Raw genomic sequence first — 24,571 nt, forward strand, 5'->3', positions numbered from 1 at the left:
GGCCGAGCGCCAACGTGTTCGACCCCCCGAACAAGTTTCGGGGAGAAATCCTCTGCCCCTCCCGCTCCCCGCACCCCCCCTGGGACAGGACTTACCTTCGCTGAATGTCCCTCCCGGCGGCGGGTCCAGCCGGCGGTTCGTCGGGTGTTCGTGCGGGGCGGGAGTGGCAGCTGGTCTTTCGACCGGCTGCCGCCGCCGCCATTCTAATAAAAGAAAAAACAAAGAAATGCCCCCTGATAGGCTACGTGACGATTAACGTAGCCTATCACGGCTAGATTTGCAAAGTCAGCCATGATAGGCTACGTAAATCGTCACGTAGCCTATCACGGGTGACTTTAAAAAAAAAAGCCTGTACGGATAATGGCGGCCCCCATAGGGAGCCGCCATTCCCATTCCTTATTTGGTTGCCGTAGTCTACGTAAATCTTTATGTAGACTACAGCGACCAAATAAGGAATGCGAATGGCGGCTCCCTATGGGGGCCGCCATTAGCGTACGCGCTTTTTTTTTTTTAAGTCACCCGTGATAGGCTATGTGACGATTGACGTAGCCTATCACGGCTGACTTTGCAGATCTAGCCGTGATAGGCTACGTTAATCGTCACGTAGCCTATCAGGGGGTGTGTGTTTTTTTTTTTAACTTTCGAGTTCGCGGCCAGGCGAGGCGGGAAGCCTCCCCCCCGGCCTGAATTTTGGCCGGGGCGAGGCAGGAAGCCTCCCCCCCGGCCTGAATTTCGGCTGGGGCGAGGCGGGAAGCCTCCCCCCCCGGCCTGAACTTTGCGGGGGGAGCAGCAAAGCGCCCCCCCCCACCGCAAACAACCTTCGAGGACAGGTAAGGGACTTTCGTCCACCCCTAGCCATGGAATAGGTCGGTTCCTGGGAAGCAACCTTGGACTGTGCTCTGAGATCAGTTGCCTGAGAACCAACCTCCACCCCCTTCCGTGCTGCCTTGTAGGCAGCGCAGAGTGGCCCCACACTCAGAAGAGGAGTGTGGAGCTGCAAAAACGGGGCGTTCCTGGGGGCACGCTGGGGCAGGAAGGGCGGAAGTGCCATTCCAACACTTCTTATATGTCAGCTGGCATGCCCCCCTCCACTTTGCCTTCCCGTGTCTAGACAGCCAAAATCAGCTGTCTACCTGCAAATACAGGGCGGCTGAAGTAGGGAGGGGATGATCCCCTCTGCGCTGCTCCTTCCCTGCATTGGATAGGCAGTTGCCTCCAAGCTCGGAGGCGGCCACCTATCCCGATAGGATTGCACCCTAAACTGTCTAAGGGCATAATCCCAGCCAGCATGGCTGGCTAGGGAATGCTAAGAGTTGTGCAAGTTTTTTCTGTCTAAACGTGCATAGGATTCCACCCTAACTGACCTTTTCTGTAAAATCGTGGCCAGAACTCCTGACCAATCATGTTCTTTATGGGCCTTCTAGGTACCAATCCAATTTGTTGACCCCATTGACCAATCCAAATTGTACTTTACTATCCACCTACCTGGTACCTGTATAAACCAATGCTGCTTGTCCCAAAACACATTTTCAGACTGTCAGCTTGAAGCTTTCCTTCCATAGCAACCACAAGCAAGGAACCACTACTGTTTTATGCCTAAGACACACTGGCAAACCCAGACTTTTGGCCTACTCAGTTACATTATATTCTCACTTAGAGGTCACTCAGAGAATATAAACATCACAAAATATAAACCAACAGAATAAAATACAGCATATCTTCACATATGGTTACACTGGAAGCACAACCATAGTAGTAATTCAGATATATATAAATATATAACTAGGACTGTGCATGGACCCCTGATCCAACTCAGAAGCCTCTTCGGGGCTTCCAAAGTGGGTCCAATTCAGCTTGGGCTAATTTGAGCCCCCCCCCCCCGACCTGCCTCAGCCTATGAAGCAGAAGTGGGATTTGGACATCCAAACCCTGCTTCATCCCCCCAACATGCTGCCCAGGCCCTTACCTGGACCCTTGTTCTGTGGGAGGGGGGTGCCGCCGCCATGGCAGCTGCCACTGCGGTTGGTGCCATCAGGGAAGCTGCTGCTGGAGAAAACGCTGCTGGGGAAAACATTGCCTGTCACAGCCCACCAACCACCAACAGGCACAAGGGCAGGATCACCCTCCAACTGCGCTCTCTCCCTTCCTTGGAAGGAGGGGAGGGCACCCAGTTGGAGGCCAATTTCTGCCTCTGCTCAAGCCTTTACAGGTTCTTTGCTTGTGAGGAACCCGTGAAGGCTTGAGTCAGGTGGCGGAGGCAGGAGTCACCCTCCAACTGCGCTCTCTCCCTTCCTTGGAAGGAGGGGGGGTGCCCGGTTGGAGGATAACTCCTGCTAATGAGAGTGGGTCGCCACCACTGTTTCCACTAGCTCCTAGGCCCTCTGGACACACGCCAGCAACCGTCTTCTTCCGGGAAATGGGGAGAGCCATTTTCCCGGTTTTTGCACCATGGCTGTGCCCATGAGTAGCAGATCCATGATTTTTCTGGTTCAGTCTGTGGAGGCAGATGTGCTCTGTGATATGTTGGTGGTTTCGTGGATTTGCTCTGCAAAAATCATATGAAACCAACAGGATCCCCACCAAGGATCCATATTTTTGTGCCACGGCTGCACTCATAAGTGGCGGATCCATGATTTTTCTGGTTCAGATCATGGAGGCAGATGTGCTGGATGGTGGTTTTGTGGGTCTCCCCTTTAAAAATCATATGAAATCGAGATGATCTCTTTTTGATTTTAAGAATCCTCGTTTTACCCAGTCCCCATAGTAAATGCTTTCTTTTCAGCTTTGTTCTGCCAAAGGAGAGTGGGAAGGGTTAAGGCTTCCTCTGCTATGCTTGGCAGAGACTGGGGCAGTTGCCCTCAGTGGCTAGGACTGGAGCAGAGAGGAAATGCCATGGAGCTTCCCTCTCAGCTCCTGTCGCATCCTGCTGGTGCTGCTGCTGACACCACCACCATCATTGCACACAGTGGCAGCTTGTCAGGGCAGTGGGAGGCTGCTCAATTAGCAGGCAGCTCGCACACCCCAATGGATCGCCTTGCACCCCCCCCCCGAGGTGTGTGCACCCCACTTTGGAGACCACTGCTCTGGCCAAATAATGTTCTGACAGTCCTCTCCTCTCCAGAAACACCACCTCTCTCACAATGAGCAAATGGAGGCTGACTCACAGCAAAGCTCCCTCCCTGCTCCTCCTCCTCCCTCTCCTCTCCCCTTCCATCGCCTCTCCCAGTGGCCATATCTCTCTCAAATTGATACATTTGCACCTCCATGTCCTCTCACCTTCCTTCTCCCTCCTCCTGCTCCTGCCCCTCCATGTGATCTTTCAGAAGTTGATACATTTTGGAGACAGCCTGTCTAGGCTGCTCAGAAGGCATAAGGAGAGCTCCAAATATATGAGGTGGATGAGGAGCTTCATGGAGGAGCAGCTTCGCCTCGGGTTGCCTCGGTGCTGGTCTGATCCGCTTCATATCATGATGAGGCACCTCCGAATCAGCCTGCTTTGCCTCATTATTCAGGCTTTGTACCGAGCCAGCGCACAGCCCTATAAATAACTATGGACTGTTATGAGGAAACAGAAATATATAAGCACATAGAGAAACTGATTGATACAATTAAAGTAAAAGATAACTTGATCATAGAGAATTTCAGTGTTTGTGAAATTGGGGGAGGAGGCAGAATTATCTGGATGAAAAGATTGCAGAAAGCTGGAAAGAGTATTTAGAGAAGATATTCTCAAAGAAGATCTTTCAGATGATGTAACGAAAACAGAAAAGAGGTAGAAAATTAGAGAAGAGGACTGTGCATTCTTAGGTTGGAATTTAACAGAGTTAGATGAACCACTAAGAACTAATTCAGCAGGCAAAGCTATCCAAACTGACCTTTTGAAACAAGCAAAATATGACTTCAAAACATATCTATAAACAAACAGTGCTTGAAATAGTTCAGAGCAGTCATGCTAATGCCCCTGATCTCTGCTAGGGATGTCAGAGAAATCCGCCACGAACCCCAGTGAGGCCGGATTCAATATAATCCAGCCTCTGGCATCCGTGGAGGAAAGGATCCCTTACCTCCACCTCCCCGCAGAATCCTCCCCAGCCAGATCCTCCCCTCTGGCGGCTCCAGAGCACCAACGATACGACCGCCATTGCTGTGCCGTATCGCTGGCTGGGGCTGACTCTGGACTAGGGATGTCAGAGAATTCCGCCATGGATCTCGGTGAGGCCGAATGCCAGTGCATTCGGCCCCCCAAACTCCATGGCGGAACGGCCTGCCACCCCCCCGCCACCCCTGTGGATCCCCCCTGGGATGAGACTTACCTGGGGCGGATCTTCCGGGCGGCGGTGGCTCCGGCGGCGGCAGCTGGTCTTCCAACCGGCTGCCGCCACCGCCATTTGCAGTCTTGTAAAAAAAGAAAAAAGACGTGATAGGCTACATAAAGGTTTATGTAGCCTATCATGGCTGGGTTTTTTAAAAAAAAAGATGTGATAGGCTACGTAAAGATTTACATAGCCTATCATGGCTGGGTTTAAAAAAAACAAAACAAAACCGCATACGCAAATGGCGGCGGCTACAGCCACTGCCATTTGCGTTTCTTATTTTTGGCCGTCTTAGTCTACGTAAATATTTACGTAGACTATGACGGCGAAAATAAAGGGGAACGCAAATAGTGTAGTGGGCACTATTTGCATCCCTTTTTGATTTTCCATTTTAGCCTATGTAAATATTTACATACACTATGACGGCGAAAATAAAGGGGAACGCAAATAGCGTAGCGGGCGCTATTTGCATCCCTTTTTGATTCACTGTTTTATCAATTCCAAATTATGCATTCCTGTTCCTTATATTTAATACATAATACATAATTATGTATTATGTATTCCTGTTCCTTATATTTAATATTAACTCTACTGCTTGCTCTCTCTCTCTCTCTCTCTCTCTCTCTCCTCTTGCAAAACAAAAGCTTCTTATAATTAGGGGTGTACGAAACCCGGGCTCCGCCAGGTTCCACAGGTGGGGGGAGGTGATCCGTTCCTCCCCCCCCCCGAATCCTGCCTGGCCGGCTCCGCTCTGTGGCCAGGCCACAGAGCCACCGGCCAGGCCAACCCACAGCAGCGCCTCCAGCCACTGCTGGGCTGCTGCGGCCGCAAATGGCATCCTGCGTAGGGGACACCATTTGTGTCCCTACGCAAGCTCGTGATAGGCTACGTAAATATTTACGTAGCCTATCACGGCTAAAGCAGGGATGCAAATGGCATCCCCTACGCCATTTGTGTTCCCGCTTTAGCCGTGATAGGCTACGTAAATATTTACATAGCCTATCACGGCCAAAACAGGAACACAAATGGCATAGGGGACGCCATTTGCATCCCTGCTTTAGCTGTGATAGGCTACGTAAATATATACGTAGCCTATCACGGGCCAGCGTAGGGACGCAAATGCCGTCCCCTATGCAGGATGCCATTTGCGGCCGCAGCAGCCCGGCTGCAGCCAGAGCTGCTGCCGGAGCCGCAGTCAGGTAGGCTCCATTTTGCGGGTCTTTCGCGGGGTGGTGGGGCGGGGGGCTCCATTCCGCCATGGATTCTGGGGGGCTGAATTTACTGGAATTCGGCCCCCCAGGATCCATGGCGGAATTCTCTAACATCCCTACTTATAATATGTTTGACTTGTAATGTACAATTAGAAAGTAGTTGCATTCAATCAAGAAGAGAGATGATGTTTCCTTAACTCACAGGAAGAATGATAGCCTTGTTTTATCATTCAAGGCTAGTATGATGGAAATTAGCAATGTAATGTAAAGAGATTTGACCATTTTCTACCACAAGAGAGGAGGAGCTGGTGGTTATTATTTCATTTTGTCAATATCCATCAGTAAATCTCCTGTGGAAGATTGTTGTCCCATAAATTCAGTGATAACTTTGCTGTCTGCCCCACATAGCTACAGTGTTAAGAACCGTTGATTGCTTGGCCAGAGACATGAGAATGAAGCAGCAAGCCAGCCAATGTGCTGGGCACATCTGTGTGATTAAAGTAGTCATACTTCTGTGAAAAGGTTGGGGCTATGGAAAATCTGTGCCAGCAATATCGTCTAATATATGTGGAAATGATTACACTTCTTCTTATTTTCTTTTAAACACACATAAGAAATGGAAGGTGGCAGCCAGTTGGTATCCCTTCTGTTGCTTCTCATTAACTCAGTGCATTGTTTCTGCCAGTTTTGTTTTAAAATGTGCAAATTTCTTCATGTTTAAGATGGAATGTCTTTGTGGGGGGGGGGTTGTTTTTTGTTTTAAATCAAATATGAATAAAACTAAAATGGTGAGATTCATCCAACTAGGTCCAGGGCTTTGAGTGCCTAGCTCTTAAAAGTGTGGGTTTGAATACCTCTGTATTTAACCACATTTGAACATCTTTAGTACATTCAGTTATTCTCCCATCATATGGTATCAATTTTGATCCTACCTTCCTATATATAACAACAGAAACATGCCTCATTCCCCTCTCAGTGGTAACAGTAACTGCCATTCCATCAGTATACAATAGTTACAATGTATCTCTCCTCAACCTCAAATAAAACACATACATTTTCTCTTTTACTATTAACCTCTTCAGTTCTTCAGCCCTCCAAGTTATGTGGAGGTGTAGATGTTTGTTTGTTTTTAAATCCAGTGTGACACAGAGGTGTCTGCCTGACACTTAGTTTTTCAAAAACTATTGCATACTTTCATTATTATTTATTTATTATTACATTTATATCCCACCTTTTTTCCTCTTGCAAGGAACCCAAAGTGGATTACATGGTCCTCTACTCCCGATTTTATCCTCACAACTGGAGGTAAGTTAGGCTGACAGTCAGTGACAAGCCCAAAGTCACCCAGTGAGCTTCATGGCCCAGATCTTCCAAATCCCAGCCCAACACTCTAACCACATTGAAACAAAACATAACAGTTAAGATTTTACCTCACAAAAAAGTCAGTTTCTTCACACAGTCATGTTAGAGTTAGTTGTGGTGTTGTACTGAGTCCTAATAAATTGCTATTACTTTATATGTGACTTGAAATCTAAAGAGAGTTGGGGACTGACCATTTCTCTTTAGATTTTCTCAGCCCCAATTGTATGTTGCATATATTCATCATTTCCTTTTTGTTTTCAGCCTTCATGCAAATACAATTCCAGCTTTATGTCCAAACGGGAGGGCTCACAGAATTTGTAGTACCTGATGCAACTCCCTTTGATGTTACCAACTGGACCATGTAAGTACACCAAGTTTTATGTATGCACAAGTGGGGCCCTGCAACAAAATATAGTGGTGTGCTTCTGCTCAGGATTCCCTGTTGCAGAAGAGAAGGCAAAATAAAACTGACTCAACATACTGCAAACCTCAAACTCCATGAGCTCTAAACTCTCAGACAGCCTCATCCAGCTGTTTCATGTCAATGTCAGAAAGCAAGGGAGACGAGATCCCTTTGGGACCCTGCAGGAAAGTTCCCATGGGGAAGATCAGCTGTCTCCTATAGTGATGTCACTGAACTGTGTAATTCCCTGGTTTGGAATATGAACCTTGGTGAGTCATAATACTTGTCTCCAATTTGAGGTGATTATTATGTCCAAAGAGTTCTTCTCCAGCTTAGATTGTAAGCAAAATTATAGAACACTTCCTTCTTGCTCACTCACCTGCTGTGAAGTAGAAGGCAGCAACAGTGAGGGAAGGCTGTCTCCATCCCTGTTGTCTTGAACAATGTTATATAATTTTTCCCATGTCATCTGACATCCTTTGTAATTTACCAAGCCCAATTCCAAGTCAGGTGTGTGTGTTTTGTTTGTATTCTCTCAGTACCTTCTGAAACCACTCTGCAAAGTAGGAACAGAGCCACTGCAACATGGTTCCCTTTACTCTCTGTCCAGAGCCCAAGCAGTCCTGAAGCATCCAAAAGTCAATGGTAACAAAAGCCACTGAGAGGTTTAGAAGAATGATCAAGGCTCTGAAACTTCACAGTGCTGCTAAGCAAATAGAGCTTTTCAGCCAAAAGTGACAGGAAATTCAAATTCCATAATTCTTCTTGTGGCTAAATGTGCCCCCATGTGGTGACACAAGTATTTTCAGGCCCTGATTATGGCCAGTGTCTGAATGATCAGTACATAGTTTACCATGTGAAAAAATAAGCATGTCTGTCCTACCCTTCTGGTGAAAGCAGAGGTTCTATACAGTACTTTATTAGGAAAAAAGGGGGTAGTTTTGGAAATAAGCCAAAGTGATCAGGTGAGGGTGCTTTCGGATGAGTCTTTTACTGTGCAATTGACCTGTATCATTCACAGAATTTTCCAGTCATCATCCTCTACTTCTAACCATCCTGTGTTTTCTTTCACTTCTTCTGTCTTTTTTCTTTCCACCAAAATATCCTTAAGGAGGAAAAGATGGAATAGCTACACAGTGTCTTTTGCTTGGTAGTGTCAGGAGCCGTCTGTCTGGAACCATCATGTGTGTGTACCTAATGCCTTTGACATAATTAAAGGCTATTCCAGAATAATACAGATGAAGAAAGGGTTGAAATCTTATGAATAATCTGTACTGATATTCATCTCAGTACATCTGTATTGGTTGGTTGATTGATTGCTTCGTGGAGACTTCTGTTCTAACACCACTGACATCACCATATGGGACAAGTATAATAACAAAAACACAGAACAGTCAAGGATCTAAGTGCACCCATGCAACTTGGAGAAAATGCCGTTCTTTATTTTTAATGTGCCCTTAAATTGCTCTTACAGAGTATGAGAACACTGGAAAAAATCTTGTTGAGCATACTGTTTTGAAATTCCAGTAACTGGAAATAAATTAACAAAAGCATTAGAGCAAAACCACACATGAAACACATTTTGTCGGCACATGAGCTAAACCTTGTGCTTTCGACACCAGTACTAAGCTGCTCAAACGACTCTTGGAATGAGGCTTTACCCCCTGCTTCCACATACTGGAACTAGGCCACAGAAGCTTGCATTGAGAAGCACAGCTGGCATCCCTAAATTACTGCTGTTTTAGGCTACAGCTAAAAGTTGAACATCTATCTGCCACACCATTTGGATTATTTTTCCGTTCTGGTTTTAGTAGTAAAGTCATTGTCTGTGTTCTCAAGCCCTCATATCTATTAAGGTACATGGACAGATGTGTACACATACCCCTGTTAATTAAGAAAATGTGTATAGTTTTTTCTTAAACCCTCCCTTTTCTCTCCCTGCCACCCCGGTTAGATAGGCAAATGCCTCCCCCTACACATCAGTGTCAAAAAATATTTTTATGCTGTTTTGCTACAATCGAAGTGAAGGTGACAGTTTCTGATTTAACCTCTTCTTGTTAGCAATGATTAGTTTTTTTTTCTGACTCCACATATTTGCAATCCTCAAATTGCAGGGGAAGAAATACAACAAACTGAATAGTGCATAATGCACTTGTTGGAATCTAAACAGGCTGAAGGTTTTTCTCAAGGAGAACCTGCTTTCATAGGTACCTCATTTTGAAGTTTCTTCTTTACATTTTAATAGGGAAGGCAGAGAATTCCGCCATGGATCATGGTGAGGCTGAATGCCAGTGCATTCGGCCCCCCGAACTCCGTGGCGGAACGGCCTGCCCCCCCCCGCGGATCCCCCCTGGGACGAGACTCACCTGGGGCAGATCTTCCGGGTGGCAGCGGCTCCGGCGGCGGCGGCTGGACTTCTGACTGGCTGCCGCTGCCACCATTTCCACTCTGGTAAAACAAAAAGAAAGAAAGAAAAAGAAAGAAAGATGTGATAGGCTATGTAAAGATTTACATAGCCTATCATGACTAGGTTTAAAAAAAAAACATGACGTGATAGGCTACGTAAATCTTTACGTAGCCTATCATGGCTGGGTGGGTTAAAAAACAAAACAAAACCGCATACGCAAATGGTGGTGGCTACGGCCTCCGCCATTTGCATTCCTTATTTTTGCCCTCTTAATCTACGTAAATATTTACGTAGACTATGACGGCGAAAATCAAGGGGAACGAAAATAGCGTAGCAGGCGCTATTTGCGTCCCTTTTTGATTCCCCGTTTTAGCCTACATAAATCTTTACATAGGCTAAAATGGGGAATCAAAAAGGGATGCAAATAACACCCGCTATGCTATTTGCGTTCCCCTTGATTTTCGCCGTCGTAGTCTACGTAAATATTTACGTAGATTAAGAGGGCAAAAATAAGGAAAGCAAATGGCGGCGGCCGTAGCCACCGCCATTTGCGTACACGGTTTTTGTGTGTTTTTTTACCCAGAACCCTCTGTGGCCGGAAATCCGGCTGTGGACGGCTCTGACCTGGCCGGGCCTGGCCGGCTGCTCTGCAGAGCTGCTGCGGAGCACAGCCGGCCTCGGAGGATTCCGGGGGGGAGGAACGGAGCGCCTCCCCCCCGGCAAGGATTTCAGGGGGTGGGACATAACGTCCCCCCACACCATCAACATAATCCGCGAACAGGTAAGTGACTTTCGTACATCTCTACATTTTAAATTCTAGCCACTGGGGGGCCCCACTAGGATTGAGAATACAGCACATGGGGAAAAAAGTTAACCCGTTCCTCCCATACCACAGCCCAAATGAAAATCCCCTCCCTCCCTGGCCCAAGCTACAGTTTGGATGGGAAGCACCAGTGAGAGCTTTCCTCCTTAGCCAAATAGCAACTTGGGGATGTGAACAATTTTTATCAATACAAGAGGGAAAAAAGAGTTAAACCTCCTCCCTGCATAAAGATGGGCTGAAATCCCAACCCCCTCATAGCAACCATTTGTTCCCCCATGAAAGTGGGTTGTTTTCATTGGTGTGGGTGAATTTCCCCAAGTATTTCAGCAGGGGTGTTGGTTGCCTAACTTTACAGGATGAGGAAGGTCTTTTTTCACTTTAAAAAAAGCCTCATTGTGACCCCTCATGCAGCAATTGTGAAGGCTTTCCCATCTTTAGCTTCCAGGTCAATGCATGTTCCCTTTGCATTCTGGTTCATAAAGCCCTGATGGAGGCTGTGGAGCAGAAAGACATATTATGGTGGCTATATAAGAGGAAGAAAACCATCAGGAACTTCATCTTCTAAAGTGAAGTAAGCAACACCCCCTCCCCTGGAAAACCTCAGAGAACTTCATCTGCCCCCCCCCCATATTTTAGAGGTGGTATTTTTCACAAACACCTGCAGAAATTGCTGAATAAAGCTGGACTGAAATTATTGGCCCAGAACTACCCTGAACGCTGTGATCTGGATCTTAAATTTAAAGTAAAAAAAGTTACACAAAACTTCAAGCGACACTTTTAGAATCAGGTTTGGCCCATAGGTTCTTGTTGTCTGGGTGGTAGGGGACAGAGCAAGCCTCTCCAGAATCCCCAGCTCCTTACAAATTCCAGGAGTGGAGCAGATGACAGTATCCAAGTCAGGAGATCAGAGCTGCTTTTGCCACAGCTCTTCCTACAGCCAGCTGGTTTGACAGCAGTTAGAATCTGCAAAGGAGCTTGATGGTGTTGCTCCACTCCATTGGCTGTATCAGTGGTGGTTCTGGTGTGACAGTTCTTTATAGGAAAGTCTGAGATAGGTATTGGACAAATTCCAGCAGACACTGGTAAATGTTAGCAATATTTATCAATGTTAAGAGAATTACAATTTTTTATGAACATTAACCACAAAGCTGAACATACTCTCCTATCCCTGCAACCTCTAATAACCCTTTAACTATTGTAAGAGTTTACTTTCTAGCTTTCCTTGTCATAGAAGATCTGTATCTTATTCTTTAAGACATCTGATGATCTGTGTCTTTCTCTGTCTCGTTCTTTAGCTGCAGAACCCCCATCTACCTGCTCCTCGCAGCCATTTTGTCCCACGTCATTCTCACCACATCCCATTCTTCACTTTCCGCAGTCCTCTCCAAAACTAGTTCCTTCCCAGTTCTACTGGCCACCTCAGCTCCTTCCTCACCTGATCCAGCTTAACTTTCCTCCCTCCTTCCAGCTGCCTCTTAAGTGTCCCACCTGGCCATACTCCTCCTTCCCAACATTCCATTATTGAAGTACTTGCCACACTGACTGTCTTGGCCTTGGTGGTGTGACAAACACAAGCCCTTCCCAGGAGAGCGCTAAAAGCTTTGCAAATACTTTGTGTTGCCGGGTGTATGTGTCCTGCCTGGATTAAGCTGGCATTGTAGACAAGCAATCCACGAAGGGGTAGCAGATGGGAAATACAGAGCAGAAAGGACAGGGATACTCCTGAATTTCTCCTCTATTGAATGTATCTACAGAATCTGCTGTTCTAACCAGCCTTTCCCCACGCTTGAAACTGAACCAAACGTGGCAGCTTTTTGCCCATTTTCTGATTATATTTTGTGGAGTTCCTGATGAGGATATGCATTTGACTATGTACATATGCTTACCAGGTGTGGGTTGTTGTTTTACTGTGTCAATACATTGCTGATCAGCAGTCTACCATTCCACTGTTACGCAGGTTTTTGTTTATTAGCCCAGAATAGTCTGTTGAAGGGATCAGTGGTTAAGAGTTTTCTGGCTTATGACATACTTATTGAAAATGCATGTTTCCTTTGACCAAGCAGACCAGTCAGTCAGCCACACACACAGTGTTTCCCTCCCAAAGTTGTTGGGTTCTTTGTGGTGGTGTTTGGTGTGTGACAGTCTGTGTTAGTTGTCATGCTCTTTCACTGCCTCCTCTGTGGTGCAATGGAACATCACTGTGCTATAACAGTCTACCACAATTCAAAGCATGCTCCAGCAGCCTCACCAATTCTATGACACACACTGACAAGACTGCAGTTGCCCCAGATGGCCTGGATGGTATACAACAAAACGATAGCATGTTTAATTATACATATGCGTGTGCTCACATACATGTGCACATACAATTAAACAGCACAAAATCGCAATTCTACCTGTAATACTAATTTCATGTAATACTAATTTAATGTAATGCAAAAATTTAATGTAATGCAAAAGAGCACTTAGGACAAATTCAATATGTACTATGTGCGTCAAAACATAAGCTTTTTATTACTTTGCATCAGTAAATCCACATCATACGCTGTGGACAAAATATTGATATAGCTGACTTGCACTTTAATATTTAAAGTACTGTGTCAAAAAGTCTCATTTGCTTCAATGAATTTAATATATAATTATTATACAACCAGTATTACATTCCAGTACAAATGATTTAAAATTCTGCCAATTCTTTAGAATTTTTTTTTATTATTTCTAAAGGTAGCATTTTATACTGGATGTTGAGATACTTAACTGGCAATGCAGTATAACTTCCTCTGTCTTTATATAACATTATGTCGAATTTATTGTAAGTCTCCCAGAGAACTTTCATTATCGAGTGGCAGAAGTTTGTAGGTGACGACAACAGAAAAAGAAGGGCATAAAATTGCCTCTTTCTTACCACAGATTCACTATAATTGACATTTGCTCATCTTGTTTGGGGCATTGTCTCTTCAGTGCCACCTGGCAAAAGCAACAAACATTTTCAGCCAAGTTACACTTGAATATATGAATTACACTTTTATATTACTCCTCATGCAATTTCTAGTTCTCTTATTGGCCTTCATAATTATCAAAGTTTCATCTTTAGGCGAGTTCATCATGTTCAGAATCCAAAGCTGATGAAATGTATCTTTCTTCTGGGTTTCAGCTATTGTTTGTATTTGCATGTTACCAATATGTGATTTTCATCCACTGGGACAGTGTTATGTGAATTAAATTGAAGTAGTCAAAAATATTGTGTTCCTGATTTACTAAAGAACTTCATGTTTAATTCACAGAAATGCTACTGAACATCACTTTTAATCTTGGTTACTTGACTATTGGGGCGGGGAAAATAAAACATAAAAAGTACAGCATAATTCTTATACAATAACACATTTTGTACATACAAAAAACAAAACATAATAACTGTAGGAAATGTGATCCTAAACTAGAACTGTATGTAAGTGGCCTCTTGAAATTCTTCACCATATTTGTGAGCAGAGAAATTGTGGGAATCAATTCACTTAATTTCACTTCAGGAGCAGGAGAAAGTATCAGACAGTTTCTCAGAGGTGGGGCTCGGCCTTCATAGTGACAGTAGCACAGCTCCTTTCCCTTTTTTCCTAAGGTGTTTGGGTTTTGTTATTCGTCTTTTGTTTTTGTTTTGCAGTATCAGCAGCAGCAACTCAGTTGGCAGCAGTGCCACCATTTTTCATACCCTGGACCTGGCATTATTCTAAGGCACTGTGGAAGGAAAATGGCAGCTGCCACAAAATGTTGTGGAGAATATTCAAAGAAAATTATGCAAAATGTTTTTTTTTTAAAGAGAGAAAAGAAAAATCTCAGGAATTTTCTCAGAAAAAAATATTTCTGAGAAATTCCAGGTCAGCCCTATCCTAAACACATTGGGCAGTATCCAAGCCTGCCTGTGCACCAGCAGGACCCACCACTAGAGCAATGAGAAGCTAGTGGTTCTAAAAGCAAACCTAAAATGAGTGAAAATACTCATTTCAAGAATGAGCAGGTCAGTGGAACTTGCAGGAGGAAGTTCTGTGGACCTGTCCTGATGAGGAAACGAGGATTTCTGTTTGTTTCCAGGGTTGCTTTTGAACCACAAACTTTCTGTTGCGCAAGTAGTTGGTCTCGCTGACATAACAGAACTAGCAGGAGCACAGCAGCAGTATTGGATACTGCCCATTTATTTGTAAGTATGTTCTACCAATGTGAATGTCATTTTTTTCACATAATGGCTGATTGTCATGTTATAACTTGCATTTGGGAGGTTGCTGGATGTTGAAAGCATCCATATGGCCGTTTCTCCACATGGAGTCCATAATATTTGCATGCTACTTATCACATGAAACACTCCAGGACAAGGTCTCCATGCCAGTGCTAGACACTGCTAGGAATGTGTGGGCCTTAGTGAGTTCAGCATTGTAACTTAAAAGAATATGCTTCAAACCTTGCATCAGTAAATCTTAGGGAAAGGAAATTTCCAGTACTCATCTTGAAATACACATTCATATTATTGTTTTAAAAATCAACTGACTGTTATTTAAAGTTATATTTATTATATGCATATTGTTGAACTAGAAATATAGAAATGTCATAACATAATATGTTTCATTTCTTGCTTTTGATGCATCATGTATGGTTCACAAATTTTCAAGCACATCAGCTCTAATTGCATGAAATAACAGAAAAGAAGAATTATTTTGACATCTCAGACTCCTTCAGCTGCACTTTCTGGAATGCTTGAAAATCAAAGACCCGACCTATGTGATTTTTTTTTTTTAGTCTTTGGCTTTTTTCTAAACAAACTTGATATAGCTATACAGTCAGGGCCAGAAATATTGGAACAAGGATAACTGTTTTGGCAGTTGGCCTCCGTACACCACCACATTGAAGTTGAAAGGAAACATACCCAGATGGGAGCGAAGTCAGGACTTCCAGCTGTAATTCAAGGGGTTTGACAAAAGTGGAGCACTAACCATTCAGGAAGTACAGCCAGTGGCATACACACACACAGACACACACACACACACACCCATCGTTGGTGGCTAATAAGTAATGGAACAAACCAACATCATTTCAAACTGAAGGATCACCTTGAATACCTGGATGAAAATACTTTGCAGTCAATGACTGCCTGAAGTCTGGAACCCATGGACATAGGACATGACGCAATGCTGAGTGTCCTCCCTCGAGATGCTTTGCCAGGCCATTACTGCAGCTGCCTTCAGCTGCTGCTTGTTTGTGGGTCTTTCTGCCTTCAGTCTTGCCTTCAGTAAGTGAAAAGCATGCTCTATTGGGTTGAGATCAGGTGACTGACTTGGCCATTGAAGAACATCCCATTTTTTTGCCTTCAGAAACTCTTGGGTAGCTTTTGCTGTATGTTTTGGGTCATTATCCATTTGCAATATGAAGTGGCATCCCATCAGTTTGGTAGCATTCGGCTGAGTCTGAGCAGAAAGTATAGCCCTATACACTTCAGAATTCGTCCTGCTGCTTTTCTCAGTGACCCAGTTTCATTGGCAGCCATACATGTCCATGCCATAACACTGCTCCACCATGTTTGACAGATGATGTGGTGTGCTTTGGATCATGAGCTGTTCCTTTCCTTCTCCATACTTTTCTCTTCCCATCATTCTGGTACAAGTTAATCGTGGTTTCATCAGTCCAAAGAATCTTATTCCAGAACTGGGCAGGCTTATTTAGGTGTTTGCTGGCAAAGGCTAATCTGGCCTTTCAGTTCTTGAGCGTTACCAGTGGTTTCACCTTTTTGTGAAGCCTCTGTATTTACATTCATAAAGCCATCTCTTGACTCTAGATGTTGACAATGACATGCCTACCTCCTCAAGAGCATTCTTGACCTGGCTAGACGTTGTGAAAGGGTTCCTCTTCACCATGAGCAGCATTCTACGGTCATCCACTTTAGTTGTCTTCCATGGTCTGCCAGGCCTTTTGCTGTTGCTGAGCTAGGGATGGCGGAGAATTTCTCCCCGAAACTTCGGGGGGCCGAGCGCCAACGTGTTCGGCCCCCCGAACAAGTTTCGTGGAGAAATTCTCCGCACCCCCCCCCGCACCCCCCCCCGGGACGGGACTTACCTTTGCCGAATGTCCCTCCCGGCGGCGGGTCCGGACGGCGGTTCAACGGGTGTTCGTCCGGGGCGGGAGCGGCAGCCGGTCTTTCGACCGGCTGTCGCCACCGCCATTCCAATCAAAGAAAAAAAAAAAAAACGCCCCCGTGATAGGCTATGTGACGATTAACGTAGCCTATCACGGCTAGATCTGCAAAGTCAGACATGATAGGCTACGTTAATCGTCACGTAGCCTATCACGGGTGACTTTAAAAAAAAAAAGCGTGTAAGGATAATGGCGGCCCCCATAGGGAGCCGCCATTCCCGTTCTTTATTTGGTCGCTGTAGTCTACGTAAAGATTTACGTACACTACGGCAACCAAATAAGGAACGTGAATGGCGGCTCCCTATGGGGGCCGCCATTTGCGTACGCACTTTTTTTTTTTTTTAAGTCACCCGTGATAGGCTACGTGACGATTAACGTAGCCTATCACGGCTGACTTTGCAGATCTAGCCATGATAGGCTACGTTAATCGTCACGTAGCCTATCACGGGGGCGTTTATTTTTTTTAAAAAAAACTGAGTTCGCGGCCGGGCGAGGCGAGGCGCCTCCTCCCCGGCCTGAATTTCGGCCGCGTGAGGCGGGAAGCCTCTCCCCCGGCCTGAATTTCGGCCGGGCGAGGCAGGAAGCCTCCCCCCCGGCCTGAACTTCGCGGGGGGAGCAGCGAAGCGCCTCCCCCCCACCGTGAAAAACTTCGAGGACAGGTAAGTGAGTTTCGTCCACCCCTATGCTGAGCTTGCCAGTTAATTCCTTCTTTTTCAGGATGTTCCAAACTGTTGTATTGGCCACTCCCAGTTGTATTTTGCTATCTCTCTGATGGGTTTATGTTGTTTCCTCCGCCTAATGATGGCCTCCTTCACTCACATGGACACCTCTTTGTACCTCATGTTGGGAGTTCCAGTGAACAGCTACCAAATGCAAATGTAACACTCAGAACCACCTCCAGGCCTTTTATCTGCTTGATTGGTCATGGGGTACCCAGGAAACAGGCCACACCTGGCCATGCAGCTGCTTGTCAGCCATTCATTCCATTACCTATGAGCCACCAATGATGGGTGTGTTCATGCCACTGGCTGTACTTCCTGAGTGGTTAGTGCCCCACTTTTGTCAAACCCCTTGAATTACAGCTGAAAGTCCTGACTTCGCTCCCATCTGGGTGTGTTTCCTTTCAACTTCAGTGTTGTGGTGTACAGAGGCCAACTGCCAAAACAGTTATCGTTGTTCCAATATTTCTGGCCCTGACTGTAGATACACACACACACATACACCTATATCTATATCTGTCTATATCTCAGTCATTTATATCAATAGAAAGATCTGTTGTGGAGTTCTTTGTATATGAATTTATTACTCAAAGCAATCATAGAATAATTAGAACACTAAACTGGATGGTTTTGCACATAGAACAGCTAGAAGTCAGATTTTTTTTTTGGAAATGTATGACGGTGTTCATATTAATTTATTCAAAATATCTTTCACATTTATTTTTATTTGCACAAGTTTTGCCTAAAGGAAAAAAAGTAAAATTTAATTTTATTTATTACAGAACAGTGGATATTGATGGAAGTGTTTGTAAATACATTATTTAAAAGTACAGCATTTTTTTTTGTATTACAACATGATACAAACTGCAACATTTTACATACTTAAAACATTGTAGTGTTCACTCTCTTTCTCTTCCACAGCCTGCCAGGCAGAATGGAAGTCCAGATTAATACATTTCTATGGGTGGTATTCAATGGTGTCATTCTGCAAACTCAAATAGTACTAGCAAAGCTCTGCTGAGAGCATTTATACATGACTTTTATTGCATGCTCACGATTGGCCACTCACAGAAGTTTACGGATCCTTTACACGACATTGCCAACCTCCACAGCATCTCCTGTGCTTTTTGAGCTTACTCCCACTTTTAAAAAGATCAAAGATAAGATGAAATAAAATTTAACCTGACATATCAACAGCCACTAGATAGCGCGGTTTCATTGAACACTATAAAGTAATGCCGAGAAAGGAAGTTTTCATTCCCAATCATGTACTCACAGTCTAATGAGCCCATCCTGATCCTGCAAAGAAAACAGAAGCAAAAGCTGCAGCAAGGCTGCGGGATTTTTCCTTAATGTAGAGATGCCCTGAATCTTTCCTTTGTGCAAGCGGTTGCAGATTATGCTTATGAAACTGGTTGCACAACAGGTTACACAAGTGGAATTTGCAGCTGGTTGCCCAAAAGTTATTCTCAGTTAGTTGCACAATGGACTGCACAAGAATAATGCGCAACCACGTTTGCGCAAATGTAACTTTAGCTAGTTTTTTCTCTTATGCATAGTTCAGAACCTGGTTTCTAGTAGTTCAACATCATCTGCGGCAGTGGGAGAGGACACTTAGAAGTCATCATGCCAAGGTTGACTATCATTCCAAAGGCTGACCTGGTCACTGACACTGACTATTCAAAGTAAGAACCAAATCCTCCATAATTTTCTGAAATGAAGGACCCTCCAGCAGCCTCCAAAGGAAAACTATCTTAAGTGGTTCACCACAACATCTAACAGCATTTTGGGTCCCAGAAACCTGTTTCTTTTTTCAGGTAATGATCTTGCCATGATAAAGGAAATTCTCCCAGCATGTGTAACACCTCTTCCTAGGCCAGTGCCAATATTACATCAAAGAGATGACCTGCTAAATGGCTTGGATCTCTTAGGATGGGTGATGCTCTTTCCATTTGTAGGATTACTGCTGGATATGTTATACACAGAACTGTCTTTGAAAGTGGAGAACTTCACCTAAGAGTACTTGCCTACCCAGGGAGTTAACAGAAGGCGGGCTGATGTACCTGCCACCTGAAAAATATCCCATGCCATCTCATAGATAGCACCTATTCTTATTTCTTTTGCTTGTCCTCTGTTTGGAGAGAAAAAGGATGCCTGTTTGAATCTTATGTTCTGCTTTCTGCTGTTCCTTGGCTTTCACTGAAGGCTTCCTATTCATGCACTGACCCAAACGAATCCAGTTTAATTTGCATTGAAGGCAAGCCAGGTGACAGCAAAAATTCCAGAACTGAGCTTTTCACAACTATTTTCAAAGGCAACATTTTAGGAAACTTTCCATAGAGGCAATTTCATTCATAATGTAAATTACCTAAATTCAAATATGACTGTAGAGTAAACCTCCCAAGGGCAAAATACTTCACATTGAAATGCAATTTCCAGTTATTGGAAATACATTTGGCATCCTATCTAATTGTTTGTTTTCACTGAGTACACAGAACTAAGTATGATAAACCCATTGCATTTTTATTCCTTCAAAATAATCTCATTTGACTTTGCCTGTCAAATGTACGCTGAGAAGCGTGGCCCTGGCAGTTTCTCTTCCTTAAGTTTTACAAGTGTAAAACCTTTAAAGTATCAATAAATGACCTCCTTTACTCTATTTTCATGGATGTGAAAAGTTTAAGATAAGATGGCAGGAACTGTAAGGAAAGACAAGACTCATGGGAAGAGGAATGGAAGCAAACCAGAGCTGCTAAAATTGTTGATGGGGGAAGATGAATAGTTCAGAATTGAGTAAGAGAGAGAAATTACTAAGGGGTAACAAGAATGGCTCAGAGCAGGATATTGTGAGCGTTTGAGTAGGGGCGCTCACAAAAGGGAGCAGGTCCAAAGTGAGCACAGCACTACTTGCAATCCACTTTGAGTTTGAGGCAGATTTTGCTAACCTCAATTGGGTGAAGTGCTCCGTCTTCCCTTGCCTCTAGCCCCAAGAGGCGGTAGTGTAGATTTCGAGGTGCCCATGGGTGCATATTTTCCCAGCAGGGATAAGGCAGAAATCATATGAGCAGGATGAAAGTGAGCACCGCCCTGCTGGAAGCCTGCCTTGAGCAGGATTCTCCTTACCTTAAGCCACCTTTATCTTTCCTTGCCTCTTCCTACAAGAGGCAGTGGTTGGTGGTCTGAGGGCCCAAGTAGCACATCTGTTCCAATGAGAAGAAGATGGAGATGAGACTGGACTGCATGCTAAACCCTTCATACTTACTATGGGAAACCTCAGTTTTCATCTGTGGGTTAGTGGAAATTGGAGCTCCTGCATGGTGAACGGCTTACAGGATTAGGGTTTATCAAGCAGAGAAGCTTCCACATAGTTGAATTTAACACCACCCTAATTACTTGTTCTAACTTCTTGTATGAATTGGCCCACAAAACAAATAGTAAAATTGTGCCTTTTCTTTTTAAATGAGATTTGTTTAAATAATATTTTGATCAGACTGTCAATGTGGCATTTAAGATAAGCTCGTATTAATAATATAATATGCTATCTTCACTTGAAGTTTAGTATGCAAGCAAAGTGATTTTTCATTCCCCCCCCCCCCCGAGAATATGGTTTTGAGTGTCTGAAGAGTTGTTGGTCTGTCATCCAGATGGGATTCTTCTAAATGAACAATTAAACTAGGAGTTTTTGTATGTCTCTTCCTAACCTTTCAGAAAAGATTAATGTTCCCCTATTACATGGTGAATATGCTAATAGTATCTCACCATGTTTAGAACTAATGCTGCAATCCTATGCATGTATACTAAAAGAAAACCCCATTGAGTTCAGGTGAACTTTCTCCCAGGTTGAGAAATACAATTGGAGCCTAAGTGATATTTTTAAAAATTAAAATAAAAATCTCATACCCACCACTGAATCTTATGTATAGCTAAAGCAGAATTAAAGCTGCTTAAATATATTTTCTATTCATAGTAATTTTTGAATTTTAAGAGATATATAAAAGGATTGACTAAGAGAAGCATAAGATGAAAAAATACATTTTCAATGTATGCTTCAAGGCTTTTTGTAAATCTTTATACTGCTCAATTGTGTATCATAAAATGCTTCTTTCCATTACAAAAATCTTCACTGTTTTCTTTTGTTTTCTTGTTTTTAAGTTTATCTTTCAAAAAATGCCCTTGTGGGCAAGATACAAGGTTGGCTATTTTGTATATTTAAATGTAAAGCATGATACAGTAGGAAGTGCATGTTGGTTCTAGTACATCAATAACATATATCACTTGTCTTTCATTATTTACTGATAACAGATCATGATTCGTTTTAATTGGGTAACATATTTTTCCACATTTTTTTTTTCTGTTTCTCTAGTGTATTATAATTTCACAAAATATGTGAGGTTCATTTTCTTTATGGATTGCGCTGGGCATTTGAAGGGCATTTTTGGTTCAAAAGATACAATGGGCTGCATTCACATATCATGCTGATCCATGGTTTAGTGTGACATGCACAAACAGGAACGAGCAGCAATGTCTGTGCAGGAGGAGAGGGGAGGTAGAACATGTGAGACTGAGGCTTTCTTCAGCTCTTTTCTGATCTTGCACATCATGCTAAACCATGTTTTAGCATCGTGTGCAAACATGGCTGTTGACATTATAGGAGTAAGTTCACTTGGTTTACATACAGCTCGCTTTGTCTGCATGCATTTCTGAGGGAAATTTAATCCTACCAAGGAATATGGTAGCCATCCAGTGTTGTTCTCTCTCGGGAAAACAATCCCTGAACAACTTACATATTTGGAACCCAGCATAGAGATGCACCTGTGCCTACAGCTGTGTCCAAAAATGCTCATAGGAGGTCTCATGACTCATGGCAGTCGTGCTTTTAATGTTGCACTGTTGTGACACATTAGGGGAGGAAGGCGATTGCTGATGCAGGGACCAGAGACACGGCATTGCCAGTTCTGTACAATCCTTTGAAATCAGTTGGACTAATTGCAAGTGGATTGTTTTAGAACTGCAGCTTTCATCTTCTTCTAGGTTTATATAGTTGTGAGGATAGACAAAGACTGAAAGTAGTCTACTGTATTATTATGGGAACAATTTATAGTGATGTTACACTTTGCTCTCCCAAATGCACCTACCAGCAACAAACTGAACTTGACCAGTCAGGAAAGATGGTTGACTAGCTCTTAGCAGGACTCACATACTAGCAGCTTGCAGCAGAAACGGCATAGGAAAAGAATACTTTATTCTGTTATTAGGAAGAAACATGGGGAGGTAAAGTTGGCTGGTTTTAGAACAATAAACCAATTAGAAAAAAGCACTCTGCACATCTGTGTGGGCCTTCACTGTTTATATGTGAATACACTTGGCACGCTGTGTTTAGATGAGATGTTAAAGCTGCAGTCCTATGCATATTTCCCTGGGAGTAAGCCTCACTGAACATAGTGGGACTTTCAAGTAAGTATGCAGAGGACCAGGTTGTTAGTCACTTAAGTTTAGAGTAGGCTTTCCCCCCACAGCCTACAAAATGATAAAACATCCCTCTTAAGGACAATTTTTAGCAGGAGTCTCTCTTTTTTTTTCTTATAGGAATTTAGGAAGGAGGCTGGTACTGTGCTTAGTGGGCATCTTCATAGAATTTTATGAGGATTACATCCCCCCTCCCAGACTCCCAAAACAGGCAAGGCACCTTTGGGCAACTTTAACAGAGACCATATTGGTCCAATGATAGGTGCTTCCTCTTCCAACCTGATAAAAAACACTCTCCGAAATTTCTGGCATGTTTCATTCTGTGATGTTATATTTCTATGTAGTGCGTTTGGTTCCAAGCCACCTGAATGAATCCGATATTCTCCAGTAATTTACATTCCAGCAATAGCCTGCTTTTATGTTCTATGTGTAAGGGAAGTGTTTGGGCAATCTTGTTTCTGTTTCTTGAAATCATAATTAGTTTTACCCTAAAGGCCCTATGAGAGAACAAAACGGTGGCTTTTGAAGCTGTTCTTGTTAATAGTGGGGAAATTATTTTTATGCAACACACTCAATGTTTGTGACCTGTGTTTTGCCCCTTATCAGTAGCAGCATTTTAATACAGACTGCAAAGAAATTTTGTTAAAAGAACTGTCACCAAAGGAAAGAAGGAAATGATTCAAGCCACAACATGTAAAATTCACAGATTTCTCTGTGTGATTCATTCCATTCAGTTCTCTATCACATTAACAGCACAACCATCAACATACTTGGAGCTAGTTTTAGAACATTTTCTGCTAAAAGCTGAGGAGGAAAAGGAAAGGAGTAAGTACAAGTCATAGGCTTGGTATTGCTTAATTGGATGCAAAAAATAAGGCAGAATAATACCATTCTAATCTACCCAAAAGCTAGGGATGGCAGAGAATTTCTCCCCGAATCTTCGGGAGGCCGAGCGCCGACGCATTTGGCCCCCCGAAGTTGGTTGGGAAATTCTCCGCCGGCCCCCCGCCCCCCCGGGACAGGACTTACCTTCAGCGAATGCCCCTCTGGGCGGCGGGTCCCGGCAGCGGTTCAGCGGCGTTTCGTCGCGGGTGGGGGTGGCGGCCGGTCTCCCGACCGGCTGCCGCCGCCGCCATTACAAAAAAAAAAAACTAAAGTAAAAACAAACACCCGTGATAGGCTTCGTAACGATTTACGTAGCCTATCACAGCTAGATTTCCAAAGTCAGCTGTGATAGGCTACGTAAATCGTCACGTAGCCTATCACGGGTGACTTTAGGAAAAAAAAAAAGCACGTACGCAAATGGCGGCGGCCCATGGGCGCCGCCATTTGCGTTCCTTATTTTGGCACGTCTAGTCTACGTAAAGAGTTACGTAGACTACAGCGAAAATAAGGGCACACCTTTTTTTTTCCCCTAAAGTCACCCGTGATAGGCTACGTGACGATTTACGTAGCCTATCATGGCTGACTTTGGAAATCTAGCCGTGATAGGCTACGTAAATTGTCACGTAGCCTATCATGGGGTCATTTTTTTTTTTTTTTACTTTTTGTTTTGCGGCCGGGGAGATGGGGCGCTTCTCCCCAGCCTGAATTTCAGCCGGGCGAGGCGGGAAGCCTCCCCCCCAGCCTGAATTTCGGCTGGGCAAGGCAGGAAGCCTCCCCCCCTCGCCTGAACTTCGGGGGGAAAAGCGAA

General features: G+C 44.0%; 1 protein-coding gene across 4 annotated transcripts in view; it reads left to right on the forward strand.

Moving 5' to 3' along the window:
* Nucleotides 1-24,571, forward strand: part of CHRM3 (cholinergic receptor muscarinic 3) — a 476,802-nt gene that overhangs the window by 253,460 nt on the left and 198,771 nt on the right. For all 4 annotated transcript variants that reach the window (XM_084832236.1, XM_084832244.1, XM_084832260.1 and 1 more), the window contains one exon: nucleotides 7,148-7,247. The gene's annotated coding sequence lies outside the window, so the exon portion shown is untranslated. The remainder of the gene's footprint in view (nucleotides 1-7,147; nucleotides 7,248-24,571) is intronic.

Source organism: Heloderma suspectum, chromosome 1 (genome assembly GCF_057233095.1).
Source record: "Heloderma suspectum isolate Gila_16-S chromosome 1, 16-S_ref, whole genome shotgun sequence".
Taxonomy (NCBI): domain Eukaryota; kingdom Metazoa; phylum Chordata; class Lepidosauria; order Squamata; family Helodermatidae; genus Heloderma; species Heloderma suspectum.